At 42.6% G+C, this 17775-nt stretch overlaps 1 long non-coding RNA gene across 2 annotated transcripts in view; it reads right to left on the bottom strand.

The window, feature by feature from the left end:
• Window positions 1–3631: 3631 nt before the first annotated feature.
• The window catches only part of LOC132646258 (uncharacterized), a 32893-nt gene continuing 18749 nt past the window's right edge, over window positions 3632–17775 (bottom strand). The window contains exons 3-6 of one of the 2 annotated variants that reach the window (XR_009584368.1): window positions 17262–17549; window positions 14752–14821; window positions 9744–9819; window positions 3632–4431 (exon numbers count right to left, since the gene is read on the bottom strand). This is a non-coding gene — a long non-coding RNA (uncharacterized LOC132646258). The remainder of the gene's footprint in view (window positions 4432–9743; window positions 9820–14751; window positions 14822–17261; window positions 17550–17775) is intronic. The other variant, XR_009584370.1, reaches the window with a different exon arrangement.

Below are 17775 nucleotides of genomic sequence, written 5' to 3'. Positions count from 1 at the left end.
GCAAGGTGCTATTTTAATCATAAATATGTTACCCTTTATGACTGCAGATGAGCAGTCTCATAGTCCTTCCCTGGTGCAACATTGCTGGCTCTGCTGGCTCAGCACATAAACAGCCCACGCTGGTCCTTCATCCACTACCTATCAGGGCTGGCAGTCAGAGAGTGTCATAGCTGGTGTCCATCCTAAGGCCTGGCATCTATCTCTCCACCCTGCTGCCCTTGTCAGTTAGTGAACCAGAGAGCTGAGGGCTCCGGTATGCACATTGGGCCTGAGCTGTAACTCTTTGTCCAGCCTCCATGTTTTCTGAAGGCTTTGGCCTTGATGTCTGACATTTCTCTGTATTGCCCTGCCTCCCTCGAAGCTGCACTTCTACCTTGAGTGATCATTTATGAGAGGGTGGGGGTGTAGGATGGTGGTGGGGGTCAGGTGGGGGGATGGTGACAGTGAACCCTTGGGCTCACTCCTGGGTTGGAACATTCACCTGTACTCAAACCTGATGGCTATGTCCTGCTTCCAGCAAGCAAACTTCTACATGTTCTCTGTCAACCCAGAGGACTTCTGGGCCCTGAACTGCCTCTTCTTTCTGTCATCCAAACTGCAAAGCTCAGACTCAACCTAGCATGAAATCCAAGGTGAGACTGGCCTTAAGCTGCCTGCCTGACTGTCACTGTCACTTCCAGGACTGGCTTCTGCAGAGGAGCAGTTCCCAGCCCCATCACACCCTTACCACATTCCTTCATCTCTGTGCCTAGCAGATCTGGCACAAGGCTTCCAAGCAAGTACTCCAAGTGATGCTCCTCAGTGTGGAAAAGGCCCAAACAAGATCTACTAGCAATTAAGGCCTTGCATGGCTCCCTTGATTTGGAAGACAGTAGTCCAGGAGAAGACAGAGATAGCTAAATCATTCTGTATTAAGATGCGAGCTAAGCACTGCACTCAGGGTCAGCCGCTTTGGACCCAGAGAAGAGCATGTCTGAGTGCATGCGGGTTGATACCCCAGGTCCCGCCTCTGAGAAAAAGGTATCGGATGGGTCTGATGCTCTTTGGGTGGATGACACCTAAATGAACATACATCGGTACAAAGTCCCAATTTATTTCTAATATCAGAGATCAGACCTCTACTCTTGCCTGATGGGTCTAAAACAAAAAGGGGGAACTGTAGAGAGCTGCGGAATGCTGTGCCTTAAAGATGGAGCTGGTTTCCGCCTTCCACCTTCCCGATGGTGAGTGCTCTCTGTCACGAACAACTCCACATTTGGCTAAGGCCGAGGATCTGGCTTGCTTCCATGTATGTGGACCTATCTGCATTGCCCACGTGGCTCGCCTGGGTTGGCTACCCAGAGGCTATTTAAGCTGTGGGCTGGCTTTCCCCAGGGTCAGATGATTGTTCAAGGTTCCTGAATAAACTGCATTGAAAAAAAAAAAAAAGATTTGGTTGGGCTGGCAGGATGGCTTCGCAGGTAAAAGCACCCCCTTCTAAGGACTGATGATCTGAGTTCAATCCTGTGGTGGAGGGGGAGAACCAACTCCAGAAAGTTGCCCCTTCCATATATGCCTTCTGGCACATGTACACTTGCACTCATTTCCTCTCTCTCTCTCTCTCTCACACACACACACACACACACACAGAGAGAGAGAGAGAGAGAGAGAGAGAGAGAAAGAGAGAGAGAGAGAGACCAGACAGACAGACAGACAGACACAGAATAATAATAAGTAAAAAATTTAAAGAAAGAACTGGTAGATGCCTGGAGGTGATGGAGAAAATACAGGAGTGTCCTGGGAGAGTTTGGCATAGGCTGAGTGGCACGGAAGTGGGAAAGCAACCACAAAGAGATTCCTCCCATGGCGCAGTCAGAGGACCTGCCCTGGTCAGTGTGTCTGCTGTGGGACAGTGTGACCTCCCCTTGCTCCAAATACTACTGCGCAGCTGTTGAGGTGGTGACGTGGAGGAGATGAGAGGGCAGGACCATACAGAGGTGCGGTCCGTCCCACTCACTTCGGCTGAGATCTGTGTGTAGCTCACGTCATGTCTTTATATTGGCTGCCGTGTGCTGTAAACATCGGAAGAGTGGACAGTGCTTAACAGTGGCATGGGAGACAGGGGAAAACCACTACTAGGTGACACAGGCCGGGGCAAGAGTATATCTCTGTTTGCAAGACATACTGGAAGCTTCTAAACAACTGAGCTGATGATAATGGTAATTCTGCAACTCACCATCACTCTGGCCATTGGGAGGACTGGCCTGATCTGAGACACAATAGATTCTCTTCAAGTTGGGCCCAATTACCTTGGAATCTGCTCTCCTGATGAGAGATTTAGGAGAAACTATCTGGTTTTTTGTTTGTTTGTTTGTTTGTTTTGTTTTGTTTTGTTTTGTATGGAGTAGAACTAAGGTAACAAGGAGAAGGTCCAGGCTTTGTAAAGGAGCAGGCCAATACTCCTCACACACCAGCAAAGTGTTTATTGTTCTAGAAGGAAAACTGTAATAAACCTATTGCCTTCAGAGATTTATGATTTTAAAAAAGAAAAACTAAACCCTCAGTCCCTTTGACTGTTTGATTTAAGGACAATTCTAAATGCCTCCCCAACCCCTTCCCCTCCCCAGAGCTTTTATGCCATCATTTCTCACCCGCAGACCTTGCATCGTGTAGAGAGAGTATGGAAAGACAGGTTGCCGCTTCTAAAAGGCTCCCCAAAGTGTCGTGGAATCGGATTATTTTCTTTATCCTTTCCAAATAAGTGTCAGTTGTCAGGGCTGGATGGATGGTTGGCATATCGCAGTGGGAATACAAAGGAAATGGGGAGAGGCCTCCTGCCAAAACTATCCCCCTTCTTTATTTGTTACTAGGCCAAGAGCTGCTGGAAAGTGTCTCTCAGAGCACACCTTGGTTCTCTCCCTGAGAGAGCCAAACTTGGAAGTGACTAGCAGATCTAGCTGTACCTCCATTGGAATTCAGATTCTGAAAGGAGTCAAAGAGATGTCTGGAGGCCTGTCTGGAGAGTTCTTGATGGATTAAATCCAAGCCTCACATGGACCCAAGAAGCTGTCAGGGTGCCTGGGCAGTGCAAAGCTGATCTGGACAATTTGCTCCAGATGGTATGCCTGCCTTCTTTGGATTTGGGGCCAGTTGGAGCTCCCGGGCGGTCTCCCAAGGTAGCCTCCCCAAGGGCTCAGGGCATCTGTCCAGATGGGAGGGCCCAGGCTAAGGAACACTGTGGACAGCTCAGAACTAGAGGGAAGGGAAGGGTTCCTCCTTTGTGTTGAGCATCTGGATATCATTTTTCAAGCTATTAAAAACACTAAGTCTTCTCGGCTACATGTAGCCAATTCTCTGTCTCTCTCCCTCCTCACCCCCCGCCCCCTTTGCTCTCACTCTTGCTCTCTCTGCACTTGGGAGACAATTTCAGGCTAAGCAGTTGACCAAAATAATTTGGGACTATATGATATGGTAAAGCTCAGAGAAGAAGCTCCAAAACTCTCTAATAGACAGTTAATCATCCCTGCGCCCTGCCCCCCAGCTTTAGCTCTAGCAATGATGCTGCCAATACAGACACTTCAGGGCAATGCCAAGACTTTGATATATTTCACTCTTTAGTTTTATTTTATTTTGTGCAAAATATATACGGCAGATGTGGAAGATTTTCTTCCCTGTTGAGGGCTTGCTGACGAGGTTATAGAAAATAAGCATGAGGCAGAAATATAGTACAGGGAGGTATAAGACAGGGTGAAGAGAAGGAACAGATCAGTGAGCCACTTGGAAAAAATGATGTCCTCTTCGCAGTGTCTCCTCTGGCTGTGGAATTCTCTACTGTGAAGTGCAAACCCATTTGCCTGAGGTGCTGCTAAACTGCTTGCTGGATAGTATTGGCTTCAGCCAGTCAACAGCACCGTCTCCAAGCAACCTTGTCTGGCGGTAGCAGAAAGATCTTCTGCCTTATGTGTGGCCATGGTGGGACAGGACAGAACCCGTCCCTGTTCCTAGCAAATAAATCTTGGCTTATGAAGCAGCAGGTCCTGATAAGCGGAGTGCCTGTCTTACCAGAAAACAGACAGCCACAGAGCAACATATGCTAGGAAATTTCAAAGAAAGGCATCCTTAACTATTAGAGACTTTGGTGAGCCAGTGGCAAGATAGGTTGGGGTGATCTCGAAAGAGAGAAGTTATTAAAAGAAAATCTCCTTTCTAAACAAATAGCTGAATACAAGGTAAACCCAGGCACAGGTGTACCGAAGCATCCTACTTTCTCTTCTGTTCCCTTTGAACTGTGCTTTTGTGGAACGATATTGCTCACCTCTTGAAAAGCTCCATAGTAGAGGTTTCAAATTTTATACGTCTAAGTACCTCCAAAAGTGGACTTGTTGAAGAATGAAGATGCCTTGTACACACAGTAGTCACCTCATCTAACATTTTGAGCTCTATGGTTGAGGTCTGAAAATATTAAATAGAAAATTTTAGATTCTGGATTGGTCTGAGTAATGTGAAAAAATATATTGCCAACCCCACCCGTTCCAGAATATGAATTATTGCTGTACCTAGCATACCCATGTTGCATATGCTCCCTGGCAACTAGTTGCTTAGCAGTGTCCTGGTCACATGACTAACCACTGCTACATTGTAGTGCACATACAGGGTTTGCTATCCCCTCATTTTTAAGTATCTGCTGGGGATCTTTGAACATATGCCCCAAAGATAAACGTAGATATCTATGTGTCTCAAAGCATTATGAACCACAAATGATTGAATAAAGTATTTTTCCTAGCATGGTGGTATACACCATGTATTCCTAACAAACAGGAAGCTTAAAGAGGAAAATCATGAGTTTGAGAATGGCCTGGGCTACATGGTGAGACCCTGTCAAAAAAAAAAAAGTTTCCTAAAAGCGTTTCTTAGTCAAAATTGAGAGCAAGCAATAATATTTGGTTCATAAATAAATACTGTACATATATTACACAAAATAGCTCCTAAATAAACAAACACATGTTTCTATCTACTGAAAACACGTCATGACATACCCCTAGGCAGCACATACACACATTCCTAACTCCTATCAATGTGTGCAGAAGTCACAAGAAACCCCGGGTACTCATGTTACTCAAGGGACTTAATTATTACCCTGGTCTTCCTGGGTGCCTCAACATGCAAATCTATAACCTTGAGGCTCACATCCTCATCTGTCTTGGCAAAGACTTTCCTAGGCTTCCAACAGTTCTCTGCTGTAATCCACCTTGATCCCACCACAGCAGCTGTGATGTGAAATACAGTCGTGTTCAGAGTTCAGCACTGAACTCTGCTCTTGTCCATTTGTGTCAGAAACTCGGTCTAACCTCTGTCATCTTATAATGTGATAGAACAGTGACAGACTCTCACATACCACAAAAATTAGTACTTTCCTGGAACTCATCCACTCACAGAAACACATCACTGGCACCCACCAATCTGTCCAAAATAATGTTGTGGCAAGCACATAGGACATAACAGCTATTTTTTTTCCCCTCCATATTTAAGGGAGTTGAACAGAAGACCTATCTGGCAAATAATTTTCTTAGGCTGATGTCCTTTTTGTCACCTAGATGTTTTCAAGGGACTCAGACAAATGCTCTCTTACTAGTCTTCCTTTCTCCCACTCCTCACTTTCTCTCTCCCTGCAACTGGTCAGGGCTGGAGGAAAGAGTTCACGATCTCCAGACACCCAAAATTGTCACCAAATCACTTTGCCTACTGAGCAGAAGCTGTAGGAATCTACAGTCTAGAAAATACATCTCTGCCCAGCTCCAAATTCCCAATCACCAGTTACACATCCCCACATCTTCCCATGAGCTCTACCTTAGATGAAGGGTCAAGTGTCTGCTCAGAAAGATGATGTCTGGGAACATACTCAGGACAGAAACTGGAGTCCTGAAGGCTCGGCATCCCAGGGGTTTGACCCAGATTTCTGGGACAACTCACTTGTGTCAGAAACTTGCTCTAACCTCTGTTAACTCTGCTAGAGTGAACAGGCTCATTTCACCACTGAGCTGATAGATGTCCTGACTCTGATGAGGAGTGTCAAGAAAAACTCCCCCAGAAGGTTGGTACTCATCCTGTGGCTTTAGGGACAGTGCCACCTTGATGAGTCTGCCCACCTGGCAGCCTGCTCCTACCCACAGATTATAAACAGTAGAAGAAGCCACAGCCTCTGGAACCTGAACTTGAGATGTTTAACCTGACTTAAGCAGACATTTAAACTGACTTGAGCAGGCAAGGGGGAAATTTCTGAACTGACTCCCGCCTGGGAAACACAGGGCTGTTCTGGCAGAAACCTCACTGGAACCTAAGAGCAGAGGAAATAGGTTGAAAAGAGCAAGATTCATTCATCCAGGAAGCTGTGGTGGAGGCACACCCATCCTGCCTGGAGTCAGGATGCCAAAGTAGCTTGGCTCCAGGTAAGATACTGGCAAGGAAAGGAGTACTTCTCCCTGCTCTGCACCCAAGCTGGAGCAGAGGGGCCAACAGCGCTGAGCTACAGGCACACCAGGCTTTGACTAGCTGAGGATGCCCTGAGTTCAGATCCCACCCAGCCTCCTTCCAGGAGGCTTCTACCTGTGGTTTCCCTCAGGCTGCCACAATGAGCCTTGCATTTGATATTAAATGTCCACACTCTGTTTGCATGATATTAAACCGGTATGTCCACACTCCATCTCAGAGACTGGCAGATGCATACTCAACCCAGGCAATCACTAGTTTCACCTTCCCCGCACATCTCTTCCCTGTTCTGAAGCACTGGATTACTGAGCAACAGGCTCTAGAGAAAGAAGTTGTTCCTGTCTGCTGGCCTCAAGAGCGTTCTGCTTAACTGTATTCCATAGCTGCTCCCGGAGGGGAAGAGCATAGCCAGTTTTTCTTTGCCTTTCCTTCTTGTAGCTCACTGTGTCCTTGTAATGCTTAGGACCACGTGAAAACAGCCAAGTTTCCACCACTAGACAGCTGAGGACGATATAGCTTCCTAGTTATATGACTGAGAGAGTCCAGAGAATTGGTGATAAAGCTGAGATCTAGGCTCCCAATTTCCACTCTGGGGTACTTTTGAGATATCTTCCCTATTCTATTTCTTCAACATGGAAACTAAAATTTAAAGTGCCCACTGCATGACAGGGATGAAGCAGGCCACTTGCCTTATCTCTCAGAGCCCACCCACACAAGCCATCTGTCTAAGCATACCAAAATAGCACTAGTCTGCAGCTCCGCACCTTCGCTCCTGCCCCGGCACTCGTTTGAACCACCCTCCCCCGGTTCTCTGCTTAATGAAATTTAATCATCCTTTAATCCTGAGCTCAACTGGCTTCTATAGTGCCTTCCTGATTATTGCAGCAGGAAGTCATTTATCTTGCTCAGGATACAGTTTATATATATAAAAGAGCAACTGTCGCTTCGTTGTGTTCTGCCTTGCAGGTGAATTTTATCTTCCCAAGTAAACTGTGAGCCTGAAGAAGACAGAAGCATTCCATACATCTTAATGTTCCTTATAATCTTGCATATGATAAAAACATAATATTTTGAATGAGTAAATGAAACATGTGGTGGAGAAATGGCTTCTTCAAAATTACATGATGTTGAAACTTGAATTTACAACTCCAGAACTGATCTCCACATTATTTCTTCCAAGCCACATTGACAGCAAATACAGTTGCCACTACAATTAGCCTCCCTGGAGACCCAGCACAGCTGAACATAGGTTATTTTACATGGCATAACTTAACCCACTGTAGACTGTGCTGTTGGAAAGAGTAGTTTGGGGGCTGGAGAGATGGCTCAGTGGTTAAGAGCACTGTCGGTTCTTCCTAAAGGACCCAGGTTCAACTACCAGCACCCACAAGGCAGCTCACAACTGTCTGTACCTCCAGTTCCAGGTGATCTGACACCCTCACACCAATGCACATAAAATAAAGTTAAATAAAATATATATATATATGTAGAGAGAGAGAGAGTTGTTTGAATGGTTGGGCTTGGACAACTGAACTTTCTGTTTTGTAGACTGCCAAGGTTGGTGCTTCCTTCCATAAGCTTGAATTAATTGTCAGCATGAGGAGGGTGAGATTGCCTGTAATGATCATAAAGCTCCTTCAAGGACAACACCAAGGGCATAATGAAAGAGTGGACCAGCCATTCTACTCTTTAAATCTTCTAGTCATTTTTTTATAAGCACTGTCTGCTCTAACTGGGCTAGATGATTGTAGTTCCAGAAATACTGTCTGTACCTTCACGGAGCACCTACCTAATGACTGGCTATCCATGGTCACTGCAAATAATTTAGACTAATTTTTCTCACTTTTTTTTGTTTTGGCTGAAGAGTTAAATAAAGGGGTTGGGGTGCTGTGCTATCATTCTGTAAAGATACTGTGCCCTGACTCAGTATAGTTAATCAATCTGTAGACTAAAGTTAATAAAATGGTGATAGTTAAGCATTCTAGGTAACTCTCAGGTGGTTGCTTTGAGGGTAGCCACAGGAGTCAGGTACCCAATGAGTTTCTCAAGTAGCACGAGAGTGTCAGTGTCCTGCTTTCAGAGAAGGCTAAGTATATGGTTAACTGCAGAGGCTCCATTCAGTTGAGTAGAGACAGACCCAATTTGTTCAACAGAGAAGACTCTGATCTCATCTTCATTCCCCTGTGCATACTAAGCTAATTTTGAATAAATAAAAAATATATATATTTCAAGAATTTGAGTTTGAAGCAATACTTTATCAGCTTAAGAAGACAGATGTCTTGGTCTAGCCTTGTTTATCTGTGTTTGTTTGCCTACCAAAAAAAAAAAGCTATACAGTAACACAAATCACAGTAGAACCCAGAAGTCTCAACCCAGTCTCAAATCCCATGCATTAATATCACGTTGCTAAGAGCAATGCATCTCATGTGTTTATTTATTAATGACAATTGTTTGCATTTCTGAAATACCTTACTCACCCAAATTTAAGTATTAGGTTAGATAAACATCAGGATTTAGAAGACACTATTTCCCTAAAGTATAAAAAGGATTCAACAAACCAAACAAATCCCCAAAGCCTACCTAGCAGGCTCTGGGCTTGGGTATCACTATATGAGATCTTAAATTGTTCATTTAGAAGACAACTCTGATAGACAAACGAAGAAATGTTTGATGGAAAGATAAAAGTGGTCTTCAGTCCCTCAGCTTTACAAAGCGCAGACCAGCTCTAATTTCCCTAACTCACTTTATTATGTGCATAATTTATCTCTACAGCATTTATTTTGTTTGCCTCTGATCCTTGTTGGTAGGGTGTATTTATAACTCCAAAGCATGTATTCATAACTTAAGAGTAAAGTAGAAGGTCTTTAAAAGTTCTAAAATTACTTCTTTCTAAGTTCAAGACCTCTTTCCTTCCATTTTCACATTGGATAATGTAATAAACCATTCCTGATGGCATGGCAAATAAGTGTTACATTCTCAAAGAATCTAACTGCGTTCCTTCCATAATGCTTTCTCCTGCAGTAAATCTTTGATTCTCAAATCATTTCTCAGGCTATTCTGGATCCTTCCTATTCATGAATTCAATGATATATTTTGTTGCTAGAGAAGTACATAATAAGCATATACAACGCACACTACCATGATCCTAGTCTTCATGTCAGTGCTGACATAAACCTCTAGGTCTCAGTACCTCACAACCTTTGGTCATCAGTCTGCGTTTTCACCCAGGGATTCCCACACCATAGGATGCTTCTTATTTAAAAACCAAAGCCTCATACCGAACAGACATCGGACTCATCCCTCTCAAAGAGCTGTGTCCACTGCCTCCTTCTGTATACTACACACTTGCTCGTCCTGAAACAAAAACAAGCAAAATAAAACATACCATCCCTTTCTTCCTGCAAATCCGTAAACAACAAAGTTTCCTTATACTCCTGACATCGCAATCTCTCTAACCTAGCCAACTGCTTCCCCAGACCCCAGTTTTTTCAATAGCCTGTTGAAGTTCTCTCCCTTCCCCCTCCATATTATACATGTTTAAATGTGGCAAAGAGAAAACACCCCCTCCTCCCCAGCTAAAGTGTAATCAATGCAATGAAGGAAGAGATAGGTCTCTTAAGCTAAATAAACTTTGGCAATTAACAGTGTCTTCATGTGAAGAACTTAAAATATATAGCTTTTGACATTTCACACTTCACCAATGCCAGTTGTAAGATCTGCATTTAGTAGGAATTAATTGCTCTGAAATAGAGCCTACAGTATTGTATGTGATTATCATAGTACCTTGTGTGTAGCGAGTACAGAGTAAATACCTAATGCTCTTTACTCTGATTCCTACACAAAAAATATCCCACCATCTCGTAGGTTATACCATGTAGATGTCTTATAGGTGGAAGCTTGGATAACTTTATGGATTTTTTAAGTGAATGGATGGAAATCACATGGTAGACGAAGTGTATAGTTTTTAGGAGATTATAGTCTTTGGAGACTATTATGATCTAGATGGTCTGTAGGTTGCTATTCTGTACATTTTTTATAGTGGCATAATTTATTTTAGTTATTGAATTCTAGAAATAACTATTTCTATTGTTCTCTAATGAATCTTTGTAAAATACAGCATTTTCATTAAGAAAAAACTTAGCATATGTCTCTAATCCCAGCACTCAGGAGGCAGAGACAGATTGATCTCTGTGAGTTCAAGGCCAGTCTGATCTACAGTGTGAGTTCCAGGACAGTTGGGGCTACATAGTAAAACTTTGTCTCAAAAGAGCCCCCTTCACCCTCAAGGAAGGAAGGAAGGAAGGAAGGAAGGAAGGAAGGAAGGAAGGAAGGAAGGAAGGAAGGAGGAATTTTAATAAAAAAGAGAATTGATAGTAGTGGGTGTTCAACAGGGCCTTTGCTCTTATACTAAATTGATCAATTATACATCATTTTAATCTAGTCTAGAGCAATCACTAGTCTAACCCCTGAGCTTTCGTCTTGAGGCTGCTATTGATAGGTAAAGCAAGCAGGGCTGTGTGGAGATTCCCACCTCAATATGATCAGGCATGAGTCACATTCAGTGAGTGAAACTCACAAGAACAGATGTAGACACAAACATATGAGGCCTGTTGACTCTGATATTCTAAAATATGTAATTAGTCAATGACTAGACTTGATTCACACAGTTTAGAAAAACAAATCAAATACAGATTGTTTTGTTTTTCTACCCTGAGTGTGTCTGTATTGGGTGACAAGACGATTTTCTGCCTTGGGACTATTCCTACAGCATTCACATAAAGTAAATATACAGTCTAAAAATGTCAAGAGCTCCTTATTGTTAATGAGAAGCCTGTTGAAGTAGAGTGATAATAAAAACAACTGTCTTTCCCAGGTGATTTGATTTCTTAAGGAATCTGAAGAAACATAGGTTTGAGAAATGCCCAAATAAACTCCTCCAGCATGTTTGGATTCAAAGTTGACCTACAGCAATCTGCAGTTTCTGCTTCAAACATGGCTTATGAAAGGATTCATATACATCTGTCTCTAGTTGGGTCTGCAAAGGTCAGCATACTCCTCAAATGTTAAGTCCCCAAACATGATCAAAAGTGTACCCATCCATTTGGAAGGAAGCGAAAGGCATAGGAAAGTTACACACATATGAACAGAGAATATAAAACATGCAAAGCACAAGGTAGACCCTGGGAAAGAATTCAGGAATTAAAGGTAAAGTTTAGCTCAGAAATAAAACTAAAAAGGAACACAAGAGCAAATAAATACAGCTAACACTTTAAATACACATAAGGTAAAGGAAAAGAAAAATTAGAAAATCTATTTGAAGTAAAAATAAATAAATAAATAAATAGAAATTCAAAAGAGGGCTGAAAGACAACTCCGAGTTAAGAGCTGATCTTCTAAAGGACCCAAATTCCACCCCAGCACCCATGTCAGGCAGCTCACAACCACCTCTAACGCCTGCTCTGGGGGGACTGGACATCCTCTTCTGGCCTCTGCACACACGTGGCATAACCTCATGCACACACATGAACAACAATTAAGCTTTAAAATCTATTTTTAAAAGATGTAAAAGAAAGTAGCAGCTATTGATGAAAGGAGAAATCCCTAAAGAGTAAAACCTCAGAAAGTACAATACAAATATTCTCTCCCCACACCTCTTGCTCTCCTGCTCTCTCTCTCTTTCTCTCCCTCATTTCTCCCTCTCTTCCTTGCTTCCTCTCTCACTATCCATGCTTGCTTGCTTTTTTGAGCCAAGGTCTCAGACTCCAGCCTGGAATTCACTAGGTAGCCTAGACAGCAATGTTCCTACTTCAGCCTCAAGCATGATGATATTATAAGTATGAACCATCATGCCTGGGCTCAAAGTATTTAAAAGAAAATATTTAAGAACCTTTACTGCATCAGAAAATATTGGAGTGGGGGAGGGGAGTGGCATGGTGGCACATGCCTTTAATCTAGCACTTGGGAGACAGAGGTAAGGGGGTCTCTGTGAGTTCGAGGCCAGCCTGGTCTACAGAGCAACTTCCAGGACAGCCAGGGATGTAGAGAGACCCTGTCTTGAATATATATATATATATATATATATATATATATATATATATATATATATATATATATATAGTGTGTGTGTGTGTATTATGTAATATATATTCAAATATATGTATATTTTAATATATTCAGTTGAATATTGAGGGGTGGTGCTGAAGAGATGGTTCAGTGGCTAAAAGCACTGGCTGTGGGGTTGGAGACATGGCTCAGTGGTTAAGAGCACTGACTGTTCTTCCAAAAGACCCAGGTTCAATCCCCCATATTCACATGGCAGCTCACAACTATTTGTAACTCCAAGATCTGACACCTTCACACACACATATTTGCAGGCCAAATGCCAAATACACATAAAATGAAAATAAATAAGCTACTTTAAAAAAATAAAATAAAATACTGGCTGTTCTTCCAGAGAACACTGGTGCAAGTCCCAGCAGCCATGCAGCGGCTCACAACTGCCTGTAGCTCCAGTCCCATGTGTAGCACCCCCTTCTGGCCTCCAAGGGTACCAGGCATGCTCACGGTGCACAGAACATGCAGGCAAAATACTCTTACACGTCAAATTTTAAAATGAAAAAATATATATTTGGGGGTTGGGATTGTAGCTCAGTGGTAGTGCTTACTTAGCACATATAAGGCCTATGTCCAATCACTGGCATCAAAACTTGAATAAGAAATGGGATACCTATATTTAGGAAGAACACAGACTATTACCTAGGATACATATTGACTTAGAATGATGAACTAAAGCATGCTCACAGGGCTGAGAACTTTGACAGGGATCATGAGGACTGAACCTTGGGGCTAGGGAAGGCATATTGGCTGAGCTCCAGGTGTTTCAGGGTGTCTGAGATAAACAGACCAACAAATTTCGGGGTCTTAAGAAAACACGAGCTGAGAGATTGTTATGAAGAAAATTTGCCAGGCACAAAGGACAAGGACTGTCATTGACGTGAGATCCAGGGAACTGCATTCCCCTGAGTCCTCCAGTGCGTCTTCCTGTGACACACAGCCTGCCTATGGACCTGTCAGAAACAAAGCCAGAACAATGAGACATGGCAGCTGGAAGCTAACCGGAAAGACTGCATATTCTACCACTCGTAGAATTATGATTGAGTGAGGGGTGAGAGGCAGCGTGTTTTGTATACATTGGCTGTATACCTTGACAATGTAGATATAATAAAACTTACTTTTGAAAAATAAAGGCAAATACAGTCAGCAAGTGAAAAAGTGACAGCTGTGATCCAGTTGATTGCAGAAATGGTAGTATTGCTATTCTGAGCCTCTTGTGAAAACCTAGTAGTTCTTAATTTGACTCAGAATATAAGAATGAACTAACAAGTTATTGCTTTTTTATTTTATTTATTTATTTATTTGGTTTTTTGAGACAGAGTTTCTCTGTAGACCAGGGTATCCTCGAACGCATAGAGATCCACCTGCCTCTGCTCTTTAGTGCTGAACTGAAACTATGTGCCACCACTGCTGGCTGAGTTATTTGATCTTTAAAAATAGGTATTTACAGGAGGAAGGGCTCCCCTTTTCTGGGGGTAAGGGAGAAGGGAAAGGGACTGGGAGGAGAGGAGGAAGCAGCCACCCTTGGGATGTAAAGTAAATAAAAAAAGAAAAAAAGAAATGAAATAAAATTAAATTTAAAAAATAAAGTAAAATAGGTATTTACATACTTTGTATCTGAATTTAGGTTTAAAATACCAATTTCTGCCAGGGAGTGTTGGGGAAATGGCAGATTCCAGGTCTGTGGTATGAGATGTTGAATGTGATCCTGAAACCTGGTCTTATCAGATAGTGAGGAAGCTGTCAAGAATGCTGGGTCATCTCAAAAAGATTCAAGTGCCAATAGAAGAGGTTCTTGGGAGCCAAACATGAGACTCATCAAACTGCAAGTGGTTTTAAGCCCATAAAGTATGTCAAATACATGTGTGAACATGTGCATATATCTAAGACAAAGAAAAATAAATCAAGCTACCTTTGAGTGGTAAGGAAAGGTTCATTAACTGTTAGCTTGTAAACACAGGAAAAGGCCTGGCCGCTTACTTTGCCTTTCCTGGCAGAACTGCATCACTGATTAAACAAACAGCAGCAGAAGAGATGCATCTTTTTCCAGAATTCTTTTAGCAAGTAAATGAAGTAGCAGGTTAGAAGAGCCTGTGGCCCACAGTGAATCAGTAGACCCAAGTGGTCAGCATCCACACCTACTTCAGTCACAAAGAGACAACCAGCCATCACCTGCGTCTTGGTGTACCGCCACTGTGGTAATGCCACGGGATCAAGCCTTAGTCTCATCAATTTGCAGGAACTGCAGAGGACAGAGAAGCATGTTAAACCACTCAGGAACAAGTGAGTGGGCTAATTTAGGCCACGGGAAGCTGCGGCACAAACACTGGCTTCTGGGGGCTCTAGCAGCTCAATTGTTCAGAAAAGCTTACAGGGGAAACTGGGCGCAAAAATATTTGAAAGACATTGAAGTGTTTTAAAATTGGCAAAATGAAACTATGCTTTTTTAGAAATGTTAGTTGAACAAAATCAATAGAAGGAAGTGATTTCCAAAGCCAGTGACTAGTGACTTTGGGGTTTAGGGAGATATCATCTCTGTCATCATCAGAGACTGTAAAGAGAGCGTCTGATGCAGTTGTTTTCTTGAGCTGGGGACGCTTCAAAACCATCTGTTAAACTCTGTCTTCGTTTTATTTTTATACATTTGTATTTCATTTCATTCACAAAGAGGCTTCAACATATACACATCCTTTAGCCTTGCAGTTCTGTGACTAAGGATGTCCATAAAATAAACCCAGGAGCTGAAGAGACAGACAGCAGGTAAGAGCACTAGCTGCTCTCCCAGAGGACCAGGGTTTGATTCCCAGAACCTGCATGGGGGCTCACAACCATCCGTAATTCCAGTTCTAGGATATCTTATGTCCTCTTCTGGCTTCCATGGAATCAGGGGCACATGTGGTACACACATAAATGTAGTTAAAACACCATACAGGTAGAATAATAAGCATTAAAAAATAAGACAAGCCTGTTCAAATACACAAAGCTGAGTGTGTCTGTTAGAACTCTGTAATTGCTCAGAAATTAAGAGGGCATAGAAGCAAATGCCTGTTAGATAAGGACTCTGAGTAACTCACAGTGAGTCCACACAATGGAATATCATGGCACCATGGAAACTGAGACAAGTCCATATGGCTTCCCAAACATACGATGTGTGTATGTGTGTCTGTGTGTAAATGGATAGTGAGCCCTAGCCTTCAAGTATGCTCTACCACTAAGTTGCATTCCCAACCCTCCAAACATATTATTAAGTATAAAAGGAGTGAGTATACATTATTATATACCAAATGTAAGAAGAAAAAAAGAACAACTTCATGTGAAAATATTTAGAAGGCTAAATAAAAAAACTGCTAAACTGATCATCTTTAAAAGTGGAGTAGGACTAGGGAGGTGCTTAAAGGATGAGGATTTTCTATGCTTTTATATTTTAAAGGTATACCTATGTTTTATTTTGTATATTTTTAAAGGCTTACTGTTTTCTTGTTTTGTTTTCTGGTTTGTTTGTTTTTTTTTTTAGTTCAAATTTGTATCCTTGTTCATCATCTCAGTGATAGGTCACAGAAATTGAAATTTACTAAATGGGAAAACACAATTCTGCTGTTCTGAGAAAATGGAGTGTATTAGTCAGGGTTCTGTAAAGGGACAAAACTGCTAGAAGGACTCTACAAGGCTGGATGTCTCAGCTGCTCTTCAGTATACACCAGAATCCTGAAGAAATAGGCTCTAAGGCCAGTGAAGGAGTGCACTTGCCAACAAGAGCTGAGGCAAGCTTCCTTTTTCCGAGTCCTTCGTATAGGCTGCCAGCAGAAGCTGTGTCCCAGATTAAAGGTGGATCTTCCCAGCTCAAATGATACAAATTATAAGTGTGAATCTTCTCACTTCAAGTTATTTAAGAAAAATCTCTCCCAGGTGTACTGAGCTGCTTGGTTTTTAGTTGATCCCAGATAGACAAGTCGACAACCAAGAAGAGCCAATCCATGGAGTTGGCACCTCTTTTACTAGAAACCCTGGGTTGTTACGAAGCTGGTAACTTCAGGACTGGGACTGCATTTGAAACCCTCAAGTTCTAACAATGTCTTCCTTCTGTGCCTGATACAAAAGCAAAGATTTCTGTTGCTCTCTTTGTAAAGGAGTGTGGTCAAGTCCATAACTCATGATGTATATCTACAATGTGGTTGAAGCCATTCATTTGCCAGCTCTCTGTTGACTGTGTAGTTTTTATCAAATCCAAGGTGGGCACTGGGGTACAACAGAGAACATGGCAGATAAACCCCTGTCCTCAGAGAGCTGACTGCAATACTGAATATTTCCTTTACTGAATATAGTTTGCTTGCCAGCAAGATGATTTGAACTTCTCAGTGGCATATGGATCATACACAGTAAAAAAAGGAATTTGCTGATGGATATATGAGATTTGAACCACATAGATCTTTGAAGCATTTTTTTCCCAAGGATTTTTGAAAATTGTGAAATAGCAGCTTATTATGTCTATGTTATGAAATTAAGGTTGATGTGGTAGGAGCCCCGCACATGCTTCCCAGTGATTCTTGTGGCTACAAACTCAGAAGACTCTCTCCTTTGGAGTGGGAGCTGGTCCTAGTGGCTTGATTCTAATAGATAAAACACTGAAAAGGTGATGGGGCCTCAATTCCCAGATTAGATTACAAACAGATGTGACTCCCAACCTTCTATTCACGCTGTCGTGGCTTTCTCTTCCAAACTTGCTTAGAGAGACGCCAGCTGCAATATAGTCAGAGCCGGAGAGAGACCAATGTGGCACAGGACAGGAAATTGAGGCAACCTCTGGTCAGCAATCAGCAAGGAACTGGGCTTCTGGGTCCAGCACTGTGGAGAACTGAAGCAGAAATATGCTGGAACTCAGATCCTGAGCCAACTGCAGCATTCCAGCAAATACTGGAATTGCAATCTTGAGAGGGCCTCAGTGTGAAGCAGAGAAACCAGCCAAGCTGCACCTGGTGAAAGGAGTGATAGTGAATGCTGTTTTAAGCTTTAAGTTTGGGGATGCTCGTTAACCAGCAACAGGCCACCAATATGGTCGACCGGGCAACCATTCCCCTGTGGAAGTAGATCACATAAGGCAAGGTAATTCCTTTGGGAGCATTATTTCTCACATGGATAAGTGTGGCAAAGCCATGATGGAATGTATTGTGTCACTTGGCATTGTTTCATCTTTCCAGT

The sequence above is a fragment of the Meriones unguiculatus genome, chromosome 1, assembly GCF_030254825.1.
Source record: "Meriones unguiculatus strain TT.TT164.6M chromosome 1, Bangor_MerUng_6.1, whole genome shotgun sequence".
NCBI lineage: Eukaryota > Metazoa > Chordata > Mammalia > Rodentia > Muridae > Meriones > Meriones unguiculatus.
Note: the sequence above shows the minus strand (reverse complement) of the source record. Positions and strands in the feature narration are given on the sequence as shown.